The 21,616-nt window shown below is 37.5% G+C and overlaps 1 pseudogene; it reads right to left on the bottom strand.

Annotated features, from left to right (window-relative positions):
- Window positions 1-15,433: 15,433 nt before the first annotated feature.
- Window positions 15,434-18,387, bottom strand: LOC132344970 (craniofacial development protein 2-like; annotated as a pseudogene).
- Window positions 18,388-21,616: the final 3,229 nt, after the last annotated feature.

Raw genomic sequence — 21,616 nt, 5'->3', positions numbered from 1 at the left:
TTCAGACACTTGCTAAGATGAAAGAAAGGATCTGTTATACAATTAATAGATATTTAGAACTTAAATACAAGTTCTGCTTCAATATAGTCTGTAATTTTTTAGCTGACTTTGATCTCTAGTCTTTTATCTTGTTATTTGATGGCACTAATTATTCATTAATACAATCATTTTATATGATATTTTATCATCAGGCTCATCTCTAACTACATATTTAGTCCATGAAGGTTTTCAAATTTTATTTATTCTCAGAATGCTGCTTCTGTTTATTGACACTTTTATTTTTATTCTTATGGTTTGAGCTGGCCTATTCTTTCTGAGAATCTACTTTCAGTAGATTATTTTCTTATAAATTTTCTCATGGAAGGTTTCATCCTAGAGATGACTTTTTAAAAATTTTTTAGAAAAATGCTTTCATTCATTTTAAAAATTCAGATGCCAATGTCAGTGATCAGTAAATGGAATGCTTAATTTCCTGTAGAGCATGCACACTGGCACTGTTTTGTTTTCTGATTAGGGCTAATTCTCTGCAGCCAGCATTCAAACTTTTAGATATTTAGTTTTCCTTCCTTCCCCGAACAACTAATAGATGGTAGAAAAGCTTATCAGAATTTGGTGCTCTGTTTTCTGAAACTCAAACAATGAGCAGTCTATAAGCCTTACCCGAATGTAAGTTCTTCTTTTCTTCAGTCAGCCACAGACAAAAAGAAGCTTATCCAAGACTCCATCAGATTCTGATTAAAAGTTTATTTCCCTCAACTAGCCTTTTTCTAAATCTTTATTCTTTTCTTTTGTTGGTTATCTACCATTATCTTCAGTACTCTCTTTTTAGGTAATTTTATTGTCTGGTCCTATGAATCCTACTGTGCCCTTTGAGAATCAGATACTTTTGAGACCAATGAAACACATTACAGGTCAGGATCTATTTTATTTGCCTTTGAGGAACTATGACCATTGAATGGAAGAAACCATCTTGACAGGCTCTAGCTGCTATATCTCTTTGTGAGTTAGAAAGTCTGAAGATGGAGCAATATCTCTGATTCTGCAACTCATTCCTGACCAAATGCCACTTGGTGCACCTGAAGTAGCTAATTTGATTCTCCAAAACATAAAATGTGCTTTTCCCATGGGCAGATCCTATTCAAAACAGATGAAATACATAAGCCCATGAGTTTTAAACTTCACAGTGCTAAAGTTCCTACAGTTTTGGTCTAATGAGTACATTTTGATTAAGATTATTTATGCAAGTATCTATTGTTAAGCTGAATTTTTTTATTCATTACATAGTGAATTATGGGTATTTCTCTCTTTTTTTTACATGAAAATTGCAAAGGTTTAGAAGAGATAACATTATATGTAGGTTACAAATTATTTTAATAATGAAGCTTTAAAGTGTATATATACATATATATTAGAATCATAGGAGCCCAGAGTGCAAGAGAATGGAAAGATTATAAACTTTATACTATGAAATATTTTGATAAAAAAAGATGTCCTGAAGGTCGAGCATTTGCCTGGGTCACATTGCTTTTCAGTGTAAAATTTGATATTTTAAATTGAAACTGGATATTTTAACTTGAATCCTACTCAAAGGTCTAGTGTCATCTAAGTATATGGATTCACAAAATAAAAATATGATGATAAAAATTATAGAATGACTCTGTCCATGGGATTTCCTAGTCATAAATACTGGAATGGGATGCCATTTTTTTCTCCAGATCTTCCTGACCCAGGGATTGAATTGGAGTCTCCAGCATTATAGGCAGTCTCCTGCATTGCAGGTGGATTCTTTACAGACTGAGCCACCAGGGAAGCACCAGAAAATGACAATCAGAATAAAAAAACAAAGCCACCATCACTACAAGAACACCAAATGCTAGTATACTTGTGTAAATGTAGCTCTGTGTTCTGTATATATTTTTCAACCCAATAAATAATTGCAAAACAACAACAACAGACTTTTATTATAATAATGACATTACAGCAGTGTAGTCTGTGGTATGAACAAGACTAGCTTTAGAGATTTAGGGAAAGTCATGGCTTTATGACATGGATCACAGACTTGTCATGGTGAAGGAGCTTGCATAACTCAATGAAGCTATAAGCCATACCATGCAGGGCAACCCAAGATGGACAGGTCATCGTAGACAGTTCTGACAACATATGGTCCACTGAAGAAGGGAATGGCAAAACACTCCAGTATTCTTGCCTTGAGAACCCCATGAACAGTATGAAAAGGCAAAAATATAACACCACAAAATCACCGACTCAAAGAACATGAATGTGAGCAAACTCGGAGACAGTGAGTGAAGGGAAGCCTGGCATGCAACAGTCTATGGGGTCACAAAGAGTCAGACATGATTTAGTGACAAACAACGGCAATGACAGTGACTTCTCTGTGTATACATAGTCAGCTTTAAAACAAGGAAGTTTGGTCAGATATCCAATGATATTTCATTCCAGTTTTGAGCTTCTGTAATTCAATGGTTCAGATCAGTTCAGCCACTCAGTTGTGTCTGACTTTTGTGACCCTATGGACTGCAGCTCGCCAGGCTTCATTGTTCATCACCAACTCCCAGAGCTTCCTCAAACTCATGTCTATCGGGTTGGTGATGCCATCCAACCATCTCATCCTCTGTCATCCACTTCACCTCCCGTCTTTAATCTTTCCCAGCATCAGGGTCTTTTCAAATAAGTCAGTTCTTTGCATCAGGTGACCTAAGTATTGGAGTTTCAGCTTCAGTATCACTCCTTCCAATGAATACTCAGGACTGATTTCCTTTAGGATGGACTCGCTGGATCTCCTCACAGTCCAGGGGACTCTCAAGAGCCTTCTGCAACACCACAGTTCAAAAGCATTGATTCTTTGGCTCTCAGCTTTCTTTATGGTCCAACTCCTACATCCATACATGACTACTGGAAAAACCATAGCTTTGACTAGATGTACCTTTGTTGGCAAACAATGTCTCTGCTTTTTAATATGCTGACTAGTTTTGTCATAGCTTATCTTCCATGGAGCAGGTGTCTTTTAATTTCATGGCTGCAGTCACCATCTGCAGTGATTATGGAGCCCAAGAAAATAAAGTCTGTCACTGTTTCCATTGTTTCCCCATCTATTTGCCATGACGTGATGTGACCTGATGCCAGGATCTTAGTTTTTTGATTGCTATTTTAAACCAGCTTTTCACTCTCCTTTTTCACCTTCATCAAGAGGTTCTTCTTCAGTTTCTCTTCACATAAAGGTGATGTCATTTGCACATCTGAGGTTATTAATATTTCTCCTGGCAATCTTGGTTCCATTTTATGCTTCATCTAGCCTGGCATTTCACATGATATACTCTGCATATAAATTAAATAAGTGAGGTGACAATATATAGCCTTGACACACTCCTTTCCCTATTTGGAACCAGTCCAGGTTCCATGTCTGGTTCTAACTGTTGCTTCTTGATCTTCATACAGATTTCTCAGGAGGCAGCTGAGGTGTTCTGATATTCGCATCTGTTTAAGAATTTTCCACAGTTTGTTGAGATTCACACAGTCAAAGGCTTTAGCATAGTCAATGAAGCAGAAATAGTTGTTTTTCTGGAACTCTCTTGCTTTTTCTATGATCAAACAGATGTTGCCAATTTGACCTCTGGTTCCTCTGCCTTTTCTAAATCCAGCTTGAACATCTGGAATTTCTCAGTTCATGTAGTGTTGAAGCCTAGCTTGGAGAATTTTAAGCATTTCTTTGCTCGCATCTGAAATGAGTGCAATTGTGTGGTAGTTTGAACATTCTTAGGCACTGCCCTTCCTTGAGTTTGGAATGAAAACTGACCTTTTCCAGTCCTGTGGCCACTGTTGAGTTTTCCAAATTTGCTGGCATATTGAGTGCAGCACTTTAATAGCATCATCATTTAGCTCAGCTGGAATTCTGTCACCTTCACTAGCTTTGTTCGTAGTGATGCTTCCTCAGGCCTAATGACTTTGTACTCCAAGATGTCTAGGTAGTGAGTGATCACACCATGGTGGTTTTCTGGGTCATTAAGATCTTTTCTGTATACTTTTTCTTGTATTCTTGCCACCTCTTCTTAATATCTTTGGTTCTGCTAGGTCCATTTCTGTCCTTGATTGTGCCCTTCTTTGCATGTAATGTTCCCTTGGTATCTCTAATTTTCTTGAAGCAATCTTTAGTCTTTCCCATTCTAAGCCTTTGACTGTGTGGATCACAATAAACTGTGGAAAATTCTGAAAGAGATGGGAATACCAGACCACCTGACCTGCCTCTTGAGAAATTTGTATGCAGGTCAGGAAGCAACAGTTAGAACTGGACATGGAACAACAGACTGTTTCCAAATAGGAAAAGGAGTTCATCAAGGCTGTATATTATCACCCTGTTTATTTAACTTATATGCAGAGTACATCATGAGAAACGCTGGACTGGAAGAAACACAAACTGGAATCAAGATTGCCGGGAGAAATATCAATCACCTCAGATATGCAGATGACACCACCCTTATGGCAGAAAGCGAAGAGGAACTCAAAAGCCTCTTGATGAAAGTGAAAGTGGAGAGTGAAAAAGTTGGCTTAAAGCTCAACATTCAGAAAACAAAGATCATGGCATCCAGTCCCACCACTTCATGGGAAAAAGATGGGGAAACGGTGGAAACAGTGTCAGACTTTATTTTTCTGGGCTCCAAAATCACTACAGATGGTGACTGCAGCCAATTAATTAAAAGACGCTTAAAAAAAAAAAGTTACAAAAATTCAAATGTTAACACCTAAATAGTTTTAACATGATAATAAAACTAAAAAAAAAAAAAAAAAGACGCTTACTCCTTGGAAGGAAAGTTATGACCAACCTAGATAGCATATTCAAAAGCAGAGACATTACTTTGCCAACAAAGGTTCGTCTAGTCAAGGCTATGGTTTTTCCTGTGGTCATGTATGGATGTGAGAGTTGGACTGTGAAGAAGGCTGAGTGCCGAAGAATTGATGCTTTTGAACTGTGGTGTTGGAGAAGACTCTTGAGAGTCCCTCGGACTGCAAGGAGATCCAACAGTCCATTCTGAAGGAGATCAGCCCTGGGATTTCTTTGGAAGGAATGATGCTAAAGCTGAAACTCCAGTATTTTGTCCACCTCATGCGAAGAGTTGACTCATTGGAAAAGACTCTGATGCTGGGAGGGATTGGGGGCAGGAGGAGAAGGGGACGACGGAGCATGAGATGGCTGGATGGCGTCACTGACTCGATGGACATGCGTCTGAGTGAACTCTGGGAGTTGGTGATGGACAGGGAGGCCTGGTGTGCTGCGATTTGTGGGGTCGCAGAGAGTCAGACAGGACTGAGCAACTGATCCAATTCTATTGTAAAATGAAAATTTCCATAGAGTAAAACAAAATATAACTCAAAAATACTTTTATTTCATCACTTCATTGGGAAAAATCAAGCCAGTTTTCTTAGCATAATTCAAAAATAAACATTAAAACTAAAAAGCAAAACATATACTCTCTCTATATATATGCATATACTGATAGATATAGATAGGTAGATAAAGGATATATATATATATATATATACAGAAAGATATCTCTCTATCTAAACAGAGAGCATAGAATATAAGCTTTGATTTTGATTTTAATGTTTTTTACTCATTTCTCTCCAGGTACAAATGTTTATATGAAGAGATCATACTATAGTTACATATATATAATACCACATATATAAAAACACTAAACTATATAAGTTCATTCTCACTCTTGATATTGTTAGATGAGAGGTGATAGGTTAACAGAATATCTAAGAAATATGCTTAGAAACAATATGCAGGATACAGAAAGTATTCATGTCTTAAATTCTTGGTTAATTACTTTCAAGATATTTGACCATCCAACCCAAGTTCAGGACATGTGTTTGAACAACTATTAACACTGGCGTATAGGTGGATCTATGTGCAAGCTCCACATTTTATTGGCGTAATATAAAAATCAGTGCAACAGAAAATAACCCAATATATATGTTCCTGTTAACTCTGGAAAAACAGTCTGTCCCCTTATTTCAAACAGTGATAGACTGCACAGATTTCACAACACTGTTATGTTTCAACAATTCAGTATGAAAAATCAGGTTTTTGAACCTTATTATACAACTATGAGATAGATGATAAACTGAGAACAACAGGTTTGAAAAATATATTAAAGATTAAATGGATAAACAAACAATCACCCTGATCCTATTGCAGGCATGATTGGATCTTTTAGAGATGGCTATTGCTCCTGACCTTGTTGATGAACTTGTGAAACTGTCTCCTCCAGATGAAGGTGACGAGGTTGTTACTGATAGATACAAACAGAAGCAAGTAGTCGAAGATAAGTATAAAAATTCTATGGAAGTGCTCAGTAATGCTCTATAACACCTGTTAAAAATAAAAGCTCTGTCAAATAAATACACATAGAAGCGACCTCATAAAATACAAGCTGAAATCAGAGTTATGAATCTCCAAAAGACCCATATGTCACCTTATTCTCTTTGAATTGATATTTATCTCCCTGAAAGGAAAATATTAATACTTCTATTGTTTCAGATTCTTTCAAAATTCAGATCCACAGAAGTCAATGGGTAAATAATTTTGTAAAAACTGACAATATAGCTTAAAATGTATGACCCGTAAAAGTAGCAACACACACACACACACACACACACACACACACACATGTATATAATTGTTATTTTTCTAGTGATCTTAATATTCACTCTGTATCCTTTGATATGGGAATTAGGGAAGCTCTGACACTCACATCAGGTCACACAACTGATAAGATTTGAGGTTCCAAACCTCATCTTCTATCTATATTTCTTGGCTTGTTTTTTCACTTTATCTCTGTCCAATTTTAGTTAGCTAAATAATGATATTAAGTCCAGTTTGAAGGGTTGGATATAGTGATACTACCTTTAAAGGAGGGAGTGGTCACCTCTATGTAGAATATATTCCTGCCTATTTTCTATGGGTTAAGTAGTAACCATGAATACCATTCAGATATGTTCCTTCCACTCCAGTTGCTCAAATATATACTTAAAGTTGTGGAAAGCAGCTGTCAAGTGTAAGATCACCAAGTGTTCCCATAGTCAGTGGTCACTTTGGCATAACAATTAAGTCCAGAGCTTGAATTTCTCCGTTTATGAAATATGAGTGGTATTAAGAGAGAGTAAGGAGTACGTCAAGGCTGCGTATTGTCACCCTGCTTATTTAACTTATATGCAGAGTACATCATGAGAAATGCTGGGCTGGATGAAGCACAAACTGGAATCAAGATACCCGGGAGAAATATCAATCACCTCAGATATGCAGATGACACCACCCTTATGGCAGAAAGTGAAGAGGACCTAAAAAGTCTCTTGATGAAAGTGAAAGAGGAGAGTGAAAAAGTTGGCTTAAAGCTCAACATTCAGAAAACGAAGATCATGGCATCAGGTCCCATCACTTCATGGGAAATAGATGGGAAAACAGTGGAAACAGTGGCAGACTTTATTTTTGGGGGCTCCAAAATCACTGCAGATGGTGACTGAAGTCATGAAATTAAAAGACACCTACTCCTTGGAAGGAAAGTTATGACCAACCTAGGTAGCATATTGAAAAGCAGAGACATTATTTTGCCAACAAAGATCCGTCTAGTCAAGGCTATGGTTTTTCCAGTGGTCATGTATGGATGTGAGAGTTGGACTGTGAAGAAAGCTGAGCGCCAAAGAATTGATGCTTTTGAACTGTGGTGTTGGAGAAGACTCCTGAGACTCCCTTGGACTGCAAGGAGATCCAACCAATCCATCCTAAAGGAGATCAGTCCTGGGTGTTCATTGGAAGGACTGATGCTAAAGCTGAAACTCCAATACTTTGGCCACCTCATGTGAAGAGTTGACTCATTGGAAAAGACTCTGATGCTGGCAGGGATGGGGGCAGGAGAAGGGGATGACAGAGGATGAGATGGCTGGATGGCATCACTGACTCGATGGACGTGAGTCTGAGTGAACTCCGGGAGTTGGTGATGGACAGGGAGGCCTGGTGTGCTACGATTCATGGGGTCGCAAAGAGTCGGACACGACTGAGCGACTGAACTGAACAGAGAGTATCTCCTTGCTCTGTGTGTGTGTGTGCTCAGTCACTTAGCTGCATCCAACTTTTTGTGACCCTATGAACTGGAGCCTGCCAGGCTCCTCTGTCCATAGTATTTTCCATACAAGAATACTGGAGTGGGTTGCCATTTTCTGTTTGAGGGGATCACCTTGGTAGCATTCCTTTTATTGCTCCAATGAGGGCATTAACATCTGTGGAGACAAATTCAGGACACATGAGTTAGATTGTTTCCATTTATGGAAGCATGGGTTAAAATGTGTCTTTTTTTCTGTGTTTGCTGCTATTCCTGGATACCATAGATTGGGTGGCAACAACAGATACTTATTTCCCACAGCACTGGAGGCTGAAAGTCCAAGATTAGGGTGGAAGCCTGGTCAAATTCTGGTGAAAGGTTTTTTCCTAATTTACATCCAGCAATCTTCTTCTTGTATCCTTAACATTGTTGAGAGAGGACAAGTGAGCAGGTTCTCTGATGTCTCCTCCTATAAAAACACTGATTCCATCATGCAGGTGCTACCTTCATGACCTAATTAGATCTCAAAGGCTCTACCTCCTAATGCCATCCTATTGGGATTATGTTTTAACATACTAATTGGGATGGGGGCACACGGAGATGCAAGCCATAACAAAACACTTTAATCAAAAATTTGAAAACTGGTTGGCTTCTTTAAACATAATAGCAATATTGTGTTCTTATTCCAGAGCAAGCAATATCTGAGAGGGTTAAAATATCTGGGATTAAACACCTGAAATGTTTCCTCCTATATGAATAAAATGCAACTGCTTCATGAGTCCAGAGTTTGTAAAAAATTTAAGGGCAAGAACTGGTCATTAGTTAGTTGACTCTCTGACTTCCACTAAAATAGTATTTATTAAAATGTTATATATGATTTGAGATTTAGAGTGTATAACATGAAATAAAGTGAACATATAGAAGTAGGAGATGCATTAATGCTTATTAAACTCCTCTAATATAATAGGCCAAGTAATCAGGACTTTAAATATATTATCTCATGTAATACTCATGATGACATCTTCTCATATAATGATCTCTGACTTTTACTCTCAGTCATAATGAAATAACAGCTACAGAAAAAAAAAATGATGTGAAACAATGATTTGAAGAAGCAAATCTTAAAGCTTTCTCTCTTGATGAGGCAGATTCAGAATTTGAGACTAATGTAGCTAAAATCTTCCATGTAGAGCACTGGAAAGAGGAGTCTATAGAGAGAGCGTTGGTATTCTAGAGTGGTTCCTTGAGTTTGGGGCTGAGTACTGATTTGTGTGTGTGTGGGGGGGGGTGTGTGTTGGGGGGTGTGTGTGTATGTGTGTGCATGTGTGTGTGAGAGGAAGATATGAAGATCACAGAAGTACCATGAGAAAGCAATAGGAAGAAAAAACAATCAGAGCTCACACAGGGCCAAGAATATGTTGTATTCCCAGTAGTTAATGTTCAAATGCTCAGTAGTGTCTGACTTTTTGCAACCCCATGGAAGGCAGCACTCCAGGATTTCCTGTCCCTCACCATCTCTCGAAGTTTGCCCAAGTTCCTGTCCATTGCATCAGTGATAAATAAGGGAAAACTTCCAATGCCTAGGGCATAAGAGAGCATTCTCAGAAGAATATTATCATAGAAAGGGTCTTGAGCAGAGTTCAGGGAGCTAGCCCTAAAGGAAAGCCTGCTCAAAATTCCTGCTAAGAAAATTTGAAAAGAAGACTCAGAGGAATCAGACTGATTGCAAGAAACTTAAATAAAGGACAGAAAAATAATCTTACACTAATTTAAAAGAATAAAATATAATGCAACAAACAACAATGTAACACATTTGAAATTAAATTAAAAATGATAAGAAAATGCACAGCCAGGAAAAATGTTTAAATAGAAAGAGACCCAGAAACACAGGGATAGTGAAATCAACTCATAACACCGAAACTCTCATAAATACTTCTAGTTATTTAAGTAGGAAAACTAATGTATGAACAATGATAAAAAGTATAGACAATCAATAAAAATCTATACCATAAATTTAAAGTTAAAACATATAATATTTGAAATAAAAAATTAATCATCATATTAAAAACTACTAAAGGGAATATTAGCAAATTTGAAAGACTAGCAATAGAATATATCCAAAATTTTAAAAACAAAAAGAAAAACTCTGAAAATAGATGAACAGTGCTTCAGTGAGTTCTAGAACACTATTGACCAGAACCATATAGGTGTAACTGGAGTTCCATGGGAAAGAAAAAAAAAAAGATGAGGTACAGAAACAAAATATTATAAGATATAAGAGATGGAAATATTGAATATTATCAGTTCAGTTGAGTCGCTCAGTTGTGTCCAACTCATTGCGACCCCATGATCACAGGCCTCCCTGTCCATCACCAACTGCCAGAGTCCACCAAACCCATGTCCATCGACTCTATGATGCCATCAAACCATCTCATCCTCTGATGTCCCCTTCTCCTCCTGTCCTCAATCTTTCCCAGCATCAGGGTCTTTTCCAGTGAGTGAGCTCTTCACATCAGGTGGCCAAAGTATTGGAGTTTCAGCTTCAACATCAGTCCTTCGAATGAACACCCAGGACTCATCTTCTTTAAAATGGACTGGTTGGATCTCCTTGCAGTCCAAGGGGCTCTCAAGAGTCTTCTCCAACACCACAGTCCAAAAGCATCAATTCTTTGGTGCTCAGCTTTCTTTATAGTCCAACTCTCACATCCATACATGACCACTGGAAAACCCACAGCCTTGACTAGATGGACTTTGTTGGCAAAGTAATGTCTCTGCCTTTTAACATGCTGTCTAGGTTGGTCATAACTTTCAAGGAATAAGTGTCTTTTTAATTTCATGGCTGCAATCACCATCTGCAGTGATTTTGGAGCCCAGAAAAATAAAGTCAGCTACTGTTTCCACTGTTTCCCCGTCTATTTGCCATGAAGTGATGGGACTGGATGCCGTGATCTTCGTTTTCTGAATGTTGAGCTTTAAGCCAACTTTTTCACTCTCCTCTTTCACTTTCATCAAGAGGCTCTTTAGTTCTTCTTCATTTTCTGCCATAAGGGTGGTGTCATCTGCATATCTGAGGTGATTGATATTTCTCCCGGGAATCTTGATTCCAGCTTGTGCTTCATCCAACCCAGCGTTTCTCATGACGTACTCTGCGTATAGGTTAAATCATCAGGGTGACAACATACAGCCTTGATGTACTCCTTTCCTGATTTGGAGCCAGTATGTTGTTCCATGTCCAATTCTAACTGTTGCTTCCTGACCTGCATAAAGGTTTCTCAAGAGGCTGGTCAGATGGTCTGGTATTCCCGTCTCTTGAAGAATTTTCCACAGTTTATTGTGATCCACACAGTCAAAGGCTTTGGCATAGTCAATAAAGCAGAAATAGATGTTTTTTTTGGAACTCTCTTGCTTTTTTGATGATCCAGTGGATGTTGTTAATTTGATCTCTGGTTCCTCTGCCTTTTCTAAAACCAGCTTGAACATCTGGAAGTTCATGGTTCATGTATTGCTGAAGCCTGGCTTGGAGATTTTTAAGCATTAGTTTACTAGCGTGTGAGATGAGTGCAGTTGTGCAGTAGTTTGAGCATTTTGGGCATTGCCTTTCTTTGGTATTGGAATGAAAACTGACCTTTTCCAGTCCTGTGGCCACTGCTGAGTTTTCCAAATTTTGCTGGCATATTGAGTGCAGCACTTTCACAGCATCATCTTTCAGGATTTGAAATATTATCAAAAAGAACACAAATAACAGATGTTGGCAAGGATGTGAAGAATGACCATTGTACACTGCTGGTGAGAATGTAAGCTGGTGCAGCACTGTGGAACAGTACGGAGATTTCTTTTCAGAACAGGTGGTGATCTAAACCCTTGGCTGTAGGGTAACTCGCCTAGATTTTCAGTAATTGAAGCTCACCTCAGTTAAAAGTCAATTTAAATTCGACAATGTTCTGGGTTTTGGCCATATCATTTTTTCCTAATTTTTTTTTCATATATGTGTAATTCCTAGCACAATTTTGTTGTACCAGTATTATGAAGAAAATGCTTACTAAATTTTATACAGTTTCTGACTCCACAAAGTTCCTTGTTCCCACAGGGGTTACATTTAAAAAGGCAAGACTTTTGAAAGGATTCCCATCTCACATTACCAGATTTTTTTTTTTTTTCCATTAAAGCTAAAATCTGGAGTGCATCTCTGTAACAGTTGGGGGTGATGGTTGTGGACATGCTTTAAGTGTTGAAAAATACTAGAATATTAATTTTTGATATGGTTAAGTTTTAAAAACAGACAGAAAGTGTTACTCTCAGTCATTTCCTTTTTGCGACCCCATGGAGAGAAACCTTCCAGGCTTCACTGTCCATGGGAGTCTCCAGGTAGGAATATTGGAGTGGGTAGTCATTCCCTTCTCTAAATGGATAAAATTTGTTCTTTGGGGCTTTTAAAATAGTAAATAGATTTTTATAAAATTTCATTTTGTTGCCAGTGGTTTTTTGAGAAAGTGAGTCTCATCTTTCAGTGAAGAAATAAACAACCTAGGGGAAAATACAAAGAGGCCACTTTTGACTTATTTACTCACTTATTTGTGTATGTACTTTTCTATTTGAGTTTATTTGTTTATTTTAGCCTCATTGCACAGCATGGGAGATCTTAGTTCCCTGACCAGAGATCAAATCCATGTCCCCTGCATGACATAGGATTTGACAGAGGGGAGTCTTAACCACTGGCCTGCCAGGGAAGTCCCTGACTTACTTATTGATCAAATATATGCATGTTGTTGTTGTTATTGTTTGTTATTTAGTTACTAAGTCATGTCTGACTCTTTTGTGACTCCAATGGACTGTAGCCCACCAGGCTCCTCTGTCCATGGAATTCTCGAGGCAAGAATACTGGAGTGGGTTGCCATCTTTCTCCAGGGGATCTTTCTGACCCATGGGTGGAACATGTGTTTCCAAAATTGGCAGGCAGATTATTTACCACTGAGCCCCGAGGTCATACCAAAATATACGCATATATATTCATTTATTTATCCATATGTATAACAGCCTTATTAGAATGCAAGCCAAAATAGGTGAGGATTTCTGTTCATGTCCTTCACTACTCAATCTTAAGCTTTTAGTATTCACCCAGTAAAGAGCTGGTGCTTAATAAATATTTGTTGGTTTAATTAATTAGTTATTTCCATGAATGTGAGACATAACTCATCCTTTGACATTATAAGTGTAGGTAGTGGGTTGTATAATCAAAAGACAAAATTAAAGTATCAGATCAGTCGCTCAGTCCTGTCTGACTCTTTGCGACCCCATGAATGCCAGCATGCCAGGCCTCCCTGTCCATCACCAACTCCCGGAGTTCACTCAGATTCACGTCCATCGAGTCAGTGATGCCATCCAGCCATCTCATCCTCTGTCGTTCCCTTCTCCTCTTGCCCCCAATCCCTCCCAACATCAGAGTCTTTTCCAATGAGTCAACTCTTCAGCATGAGGTGGCCAAAGTACTGGAGTTTCAGCTTTAGCATCATTCCTTCCAAAGAAATCCCAGGGCTGATCTCCTTCAGAATGGACTGGTTGGATCTCCTTGCAGTCCAAGGGACTCTCAAGAGTCTTCTCCAACACCATAGTTCAAAAGCATCAATTCTTCGGCACTCAGCCTTCTTCACAGTCCAACTCTCACATCTGTACATGACCACAGGAAAAACGATAGCCTTGACTAGACGGACCTTTGTTGGCAAAGTGATGTCTCTGCTTTTGAATATGCTATCTAGGTTGGTCATAACTTTCCTTCCAAGGAGTAAGGGTCTTTTAATTTCATGGCTGCAGTCACCATCTGCAGTGATTTTGGAGCCCAGAAAAATAAAGTCTGACACTGTTTCCACTGTTTCCCCATCTATTTCCCATGAAGTGATGGGACCGGATGCCATGATCTTCGTTTTCTGAATGTTGAGCTTTAAGCCAACTTTTTCACTCTCCTCTTTCACTTTCATCAAGAGGCTTTTGAGTTCCTCTTCACTTTCTGCCATAAGGGTGGTGTCATCTGCATATCTGAGGTGATTGATATTTCTCCCGGCAATCTTGATTCCAGCTTGTCTTTCTTCCAGTCCAGCATTTCTCATGATGTACTCTGCATATAGGTTAAATAAACAGGGTGATAATATACAGCCTTGACGAACTCCTTTTATTTTTTGGAACCAGTCTGTTTTCCATGTCCAGTTCTAACTGTTGCTTCCTGACCTGCATACAAATTTCTCAAGAGGCAGATCAGGTGATCTGGTATTCCCATCTCTTTCAGAATTTTCCACAGTTTATTGTGATCCACACAGTCAAAGGCTTTGGCGTAGTCAATAAAGCAGAAATATATGCTTTTCTGGAACTCTCTTGCTTTTTCCATGATCCAGCGGATGTTGGCAATTTGATCTCTGGTTCCTCTGCCTTTTCTAAAACCAGCTTGAACATCAGGAAGTTCATGGTTCACCTATTGCTGAAGCCGGTCTTGGAAAATTTTAAGCATTACTTTGCTAGTTTGTGAGATGAGTGCAATTGTGCGGTAGTTTGAGCATTCTTTGGCATTCCTTTCTTTGGAATTGGAATGAAAACTGACCTTTTCCAGTCCTGTGGCCACTGCTGAGTTTTCCAAATGTGCTGGCATATTGAGTGCAGCACTTTCACAGCATCATCTTTCAGGATTTGGAATAACTCAACTGGAATTCCATCACCTCCACTAGCTTTGTTTGTAGTGATGCCTTATAAGGCCCACATGACTTCACATTCCAGGATGTCTGGCTCTAGGTCAGTGATCACACCACTGTGATTATCTGGGTCGTGAAGATCTTTTTTGTACAGTTCTTCTGTGTATTCTTGCCATCTCTTCTTAATGTCTTCTGCTTCTGTTAGGTCCATATATTTCTGTCCTTCATCGAGCACATCTTTGCATGAAATGTTCCTTTGGTAATTTTGATTTTCTTGAAGAGATCTCTAGTCTTTCCCATTCTGTTGTTTTCCTCTATTTCATTGCATTGATCGCTGAAGAAGGTTTTCTTATCTCTTCTTGCTATTCTTTGGAACTCTGCATTCAGATGTTTATATCTTTCCTTTTCTCCTTTGCTTTTCACTTCTCTTCTTTTCACAGCTATTTGTAAGGCCTCCCCAGACAGCCATTTTGCTTTTTTGCATTTCTTTTCCATGGGGATGGTCTGGATCCCTGTCTCCTGTAGGTCACGAACCTCCGTCCATAGTTCATCAGTCATTCTATGTATCATATCTAGGCCCTTAATTCTATTTCTCACTTCCACTGTCTAATCATAAGGGATTTGATTTAGGTCATACCTGAATGGGCTAGTGGTTTTCCCTACTTTCTTCAATTTAAGTCTGAATTTGGCAATAAGGAGTTCATGGTCTGAGCCACAGTCAGCTCCTGGTCTTGTTTTTGCTGACTGTATAGAGCTTCTCCATCTTTGGCTGCAAAGAATATAATCAATCTGATTTCGGTGTTGACCCTCTGGTGATGTCCATGTATAGAGTCTTCTCTTGTGTTGTTGGAACAGGGTGTTTGTTATGATCAGTGCATTTTCTTGGCAAAACTCTATTAGTCTTTGCCCTGCTTCATTCCGTATTCCAAGGCCAAATTTGCCTGTTACTCCAGGTGTTTCTTGACTTCCTACTTTTGCATTCCAGTCCCCTATAATGAAAAGGACATCTTTTTTTGGGTGTTAGTTCTAAAAGGTCTTGTAGGTCTTCATAGAACCGTTCAACTTCAGCTTCTTCAGCGTTACTGGTTGGGGCATAGACTTGGATTACTGTGATATTGAATGGTTTGCCTTGGAAATGAACAGAGATCATTCTGTCATTTTTGAAATTGCATCCAAGTATTGCATTTCGGACTCTTTTGTTGACCATGATAGCCATTCCATTTCTTCTGAGGGATTCCTGCCCACAGTAGTAGATATAATGGTCATGTTAAATTCATGGTCTGAGTTAAATTCACCCATTCCAGTCCATTTCAGTTCGCTGATTCCTAGAATGTCGACATTCACTCTTGCCATCTCTTGTTTGACCACTTCCAATTTGCCTTGATTCATGGACCTGACATTCCAGGTTCCTATGCAATATTGCTCTTCACAGCATCGGACCTTGCTTCTATCACCAGTCACATCCACAGCTGGGTATTCTTTTTGCTTTGGATCCATCCCTTCATTCTTTCTGGTGTTATTTCTCCACTCATCTCCAGTAGCATTTTGGGAACCTACTGACCTGGGGAGTTTCTCTTTCAGTATCCTATCATTTTGCCTTTTCATACTGTTCACGGGGTTCTCAAGGCAAGAATACTGAAGTGGTTTGCCATTCCCTTCTCTAGTGGACCACATTCTGTCAGATCTCTCCTCCATGACCCGCCCTTATTGGGTTGCCCCATGGGCATGGCTTAGTTTCATTGAGTTAGACAAGGCTGTGGTCCTAGTGTGATTAGATTGAATAGTAAAGTATAGATTTATTAAAATAATGAATTTTTAGAAATAAAAATTTTATAAATTGAAATGTATATACATATATATATTTATATGTCAGACTCTAATGTGGGAATGAAACTTCTTTGAGAGTTCTAACTACAGTTCCCCATTGTATTTATATAATAAATATTAAAATAACATACCCTAATTATAATTTCAAGCTTTGGTTATTTAAAATTCTGATAACATGAGTGGAGATTATCTAGATTCTTTATGGTTTCCCATTTCTTGACAATTATCTTGTGTATAATAAGACAAAAATATGTTTTATTTATTTGTCTTTAAACTTTCAAAACACTTAATTTGATTTTTGATAAAAAAGCAACCCTTCCTTTTAATGCTCTATTGTATACTTGAAAGCTGAGATTGCAGTAATAAACATGCCCAGCACAGACATGTTTGGGAACAAACACATTTATTATTGTTAAAGATACAACTTGTGAGGGTAGAAGTGTCCAGACATTACCCAGTGTTCCTCACTCCTGTATTGTTTCTACTTCAGTCCCCGAAGGAATGGATAACTGTTATTGGACTTGCTGTCGTTCTGTAACAAGTAGGAAGTTAGGAAAACTATGTAAAGTATCTGTTTCAGAAACTGACAACAGGCAATACAAGATTCAGATGCTCAGAGAAAGAAATCAAGAGAGGGAACTCTATGAGGAGATCACAGGAAGAGTGTGCCCATCCCACTGAGTTGAGCACAAAGAAATTAGAGTGTGGGGAGGCTGATGTGGTTAGAATTTTTAGATCACAAAGTAAGAGATGAGAGAACAATATAGAAGAAGGTCGCCATAAATTGGCATATGAGTGTGCTTCAGTGTTTGAATTAATACTAAATTGCATGTTTCTAGGAAAGGATCGGAGAAGGCAACGGCAACCCACTCCAGTACTCTTGCCTGGAAAGTCCCATGGACGGAGGAGCCTGGTGGGCTGCAGTCCATGGGGTCACAAAGAGTCGGACATGACTGAGCAAATTCACATTCACTTTTCACTTTCATGCGTTGGAGAAGGAAATGGCAACCCACTTCAGTGTTCTTGCCTGGAGAATCCCACGGACAGGGGAGCCTGGTGGACTGCCGTCTATGGGGTCGCACAGAATCGGACACAACTGAAGCGACTTAGCACCAGTAGCTGCAGCAGGAGAGGATACCACAAGGTTTTGTCAGATATCTACTAGAGAAGAATTAAAAATTACTGGGGAGCTGAGAGGTAAATATCCTAAGAATTCACACATTTGTGTTCCAACCAGTCAGTTGGGTTCTCTCTGAAACTAAGACATTTGGTAGGGACTTCAGAGTATAGTGCTTTTCAAGTGGGGACAATTTTGCTCTCTTGGGACTGTCTTGAGATAATTTTGATTGTCATAACTTAGGAGGGTGCAACTGGCATCTCATGTGGAGAGGACAGGGACACTGCTGAATATCTTATCATGCACAAAACCACCTCCTACAATAAAAACACAATCATGAGTGAAGAGTACAACTAAATAAACCATTTTAAATATAGTCACTTTTTAAAAATAAATATTTGAAATTGAGCAGTCATATACACTTCAGTTTTCTATTGCTAATTACATTACACTAGTGTTAGTCACTCAGTACCTTCAGTGAAAAAAAACTTTGGATATCTGTGTGTATATGTGTTTGTGTGTGTGTATATGTGTGTGTCTATGCATTTAGGGCAAGTCATATTAGTACAGTTTTAAATTTTCCATGATTTAATTCTATCATCAATAATATAACATCAGCACTCATTTCACATGCTTCAAATTTATCAGCCATAGTGCCTTATTTAAAGCAGAGAGTGTTTGTCAGAGATAAATAGTACAGAAGGCCAATGTATCACTGTCAATAATACTAAACGTCTACACAAACCACAAAATTAAGTACCTTGGAAGAACGTTACAAAGTGCTATGCTTGCATAGGGATCAATTGAAGGTAGAAAAAAGAGTCCCAGAGGGAGTTCATTTGCATAGTATTTGCATTACCACTCTTGTCAATTAGTTCAAATATAAGCCAACTCAGTAGTCACATATGAGGCCAACCTAAAGGGAAATATGTCAGTTTATGTTAGCTTTCGTAACAGGAGGCACACACACAGAGTTGGGTAGAAAGGAAAAAGCCAAAAAGTCAAGCATAAGCTTAATGTCTTAAATATTTGAGAACATTAATAATATTATATATGTATCAATATATATGTATCAATATGTCTATAAATAAATAGATACATGGGTAGACATAGATAGATATGTACAGTGTATGTTTGCTTTCTTTCAAACCTAGAACAAGCCTGTTGGGATACACAGATAGTTTTGATTATAAAGCTTGTAAATATCATATCAGAAAATTTCTGCATTTATATAAATTAAAATTTGAAGTAAAGCATCTTTCAGAATTTGAAAATTGATAACTAAAATCAGTTCAAACAAATATTTAACAACATTCACATCTATTTATTTTTCAGTTAGAATGCCTTTTTTAATATTCTACAGGGAGATTTCTTCTATTTGTATCATAAACTTACATAAAATTTGAGAGCTCAGTTTAAGAAACTTGATATTGTTTTCAATATTTAATATTGGAAAGGATGATTTCTTTCTTTTTTTTAAATTTTATTTTATTTTTAAAATTTACAATATTGTATTGGTTTTGCCAAATATCAAAATGATTTATTTCTTGAGAATGAGTTCTAAAGCTCCTCTTAAAAGATTCAGAGCAGTTTGCCTTCCTAATAAAACAATATAGAATTTGTAAAGTCCAGATGCATTATGAATGGTGGACATGTGTTGTGTTTCCCAACAACATTCATGAACCCAGAATATTTTTATGTTGTTGTTACCCAGGGTTAGAATACAATGATATTATCATCCACAGAATGATTATTGCTTTATACTTGGTCAATAGTGTTAAGCCAGGAATTTTCTTCTTCTTACTCCCTCTGCCTATATGTCATTTCCTTCTGTTTATCCACCTTCACTTTATGGCTATCTGCAGGACTAAAGACCAAGTTCTCAGTGCCTGCCAAATTCTTCCCTGTGTCTTAACTAGAAGAATAAGTTGAACTGACTGCTATCTGAAAATAAAATTAGAACTGGGAGGCATCATCAATGTCTATGCTATAATGTCAACTGCGCATAGGCAAAGGCCATAACTTAATGTTTATGAGACTATAAGGTAGCATAGTTGGACCACAGAAAATGCTTATAACACCAATTAATGAGCTAATAAATGAAAGACTGAATAAACCTAGTGGACTCTACACATTTTGTAAATATAAGAAACAAGCTCAAGGTATTTAGATAACTTCTGCAGACTTATAATGATTTAGTAAGACAAAATTCATATAATTCTGTATTTTTGCTTGTTTAACTTTAAGCTATGTTATTTGGAAAATACAAAATTTTTCAGTTACTTTTTCAAACTCAAAACTTTCTAGTTTTTTCTGTTTTGAATCTGGCTGTCAAATCTGATAGTCTCTCCTTTTTCCATTGTTTCATTTCTTTTATTTTTTTATAAATAAAACTTTACATTTTTCATCTTTTAAATTTAATAATTGAATTTTATGTTGATATAATTATACATTTTTGAGTGCTTTATCTGTCTTTTTCCTGTGGTGATGAAGTTTTCTCATATTTTTAGTGGTATTCAATGCTGAGTTCACTTTCCATAGAAAATATTTGAGAGCTAGATTCTATATTATTTCTTCAGAGATAAATTATCTGGGCTTCACCCAGGAGCTTAGTTATGTCCAAGGATCAAAATAACTTGGGTCTACAATTTTTCAAGTTTGATTTAGGGATTTTGAGGAGGGAATATACGAAGGTAGGATGACTGATGATTTGTGATAGTTTAGAGACAATGGTGAGATAGAGATAAATTTCCAAATTCTTACTCTGCTAGTAGTTTTCTTATCTTTTCATATCTTTCACTAAGGTTTCCCCTTTGGGGATGTCAAATGTCAGGATGGAGATGATGAAGTTGGGCTGAGAGGCTGATGACCTCCTACCTGCTTTGTCTTCTGGCCAGTTTCTAGACTAGTAACTATTGGTTCTAGTTTCTTACTTATTATTATGGATTTTACTTTTATGTTTTTATTGTTATTTCTGGCTTCCAAAGAATTATTTAAATTTCCAGCTATGACATTCATGTCTTAAACATTTATATTTATCTTTTCCAGCATTACTAAGTACACTCTATCTAGAGTAGTTAACTCTGAACATTTAATCCTGTATATCAGCATGCTTTGTTTTCTCACTGAGAGTGAAAGTCACTCAGTCATGTCTGACTCTTTGCAACCCCAGGGACTACACAGTCCATGGAATTCTCCTGGACATAATACAGTGGGTAGCCGTTCCCTTCTCCAGAGGATCTTCCTAACCCAGGGACCAAAACTAGGTCTCCTGCATTGCAGCAGATTCTTTACCAGCTGAGCCAACAGGGAATTTCTAAAATAATGTAGCTGGTAAGTATCAATACATGCTTAGAAATTTTTCCATACAATTCTATTAGAACAGCTCAAGCACATGATTCACATCTGAATTGACTACTACCCAGACTACAAAAGCAGACTATGTTTTAAACTATCTAATGGATCAGGAAGTAAACAAAGAATAAATGCTATTTGAGAAAATGATGTTACACATGTGTAAATAATTTTCCACATATTTATTTTTATAAAGGACAAGATTTGGGGGATTAAGGAGAATGGTTTAGAAAAGCATTTACAGTTAAGCTTACTAAGCACAAATTATCCTACACAGACTACTTTCTCCTAAGAAATAATCGATTAGAAAATTTAACACAGATGAAAACAGTAAGCCTGATATTACTGATTTATCTGAAATTACAAGTGGATAGCTCTTTGTATTCAAAACAAAAATAAAGATTCAATATATGTTATTATGAATTTTTAACCACACTTATTATAAAATAAATTTAATAATTAAGTTTTATATTAGAATAATGTGAGTATAGATATTTCTGATGTTCAATTTCCCTTTATATGTCCAA

Source organism: Bos taurus, chromosome 3 (genome assembly GCF_002263795.3).
Source record: "Bos taurus isolate L1 Dominette 01449 registration number 42190680 breed Hereford chromosome 3, ARS-UCD2.0, whole genome shotgun sequence".
Classification (NCBI taxonomy): Eukaryota; Metazoa; Chordata; class Mammalia; order Artiodactyla; family Bovidae; genus Bos; species Bos taurus.
This window is presented reverse-complemented; position numbering and strand designations above follow the sequence as displayed.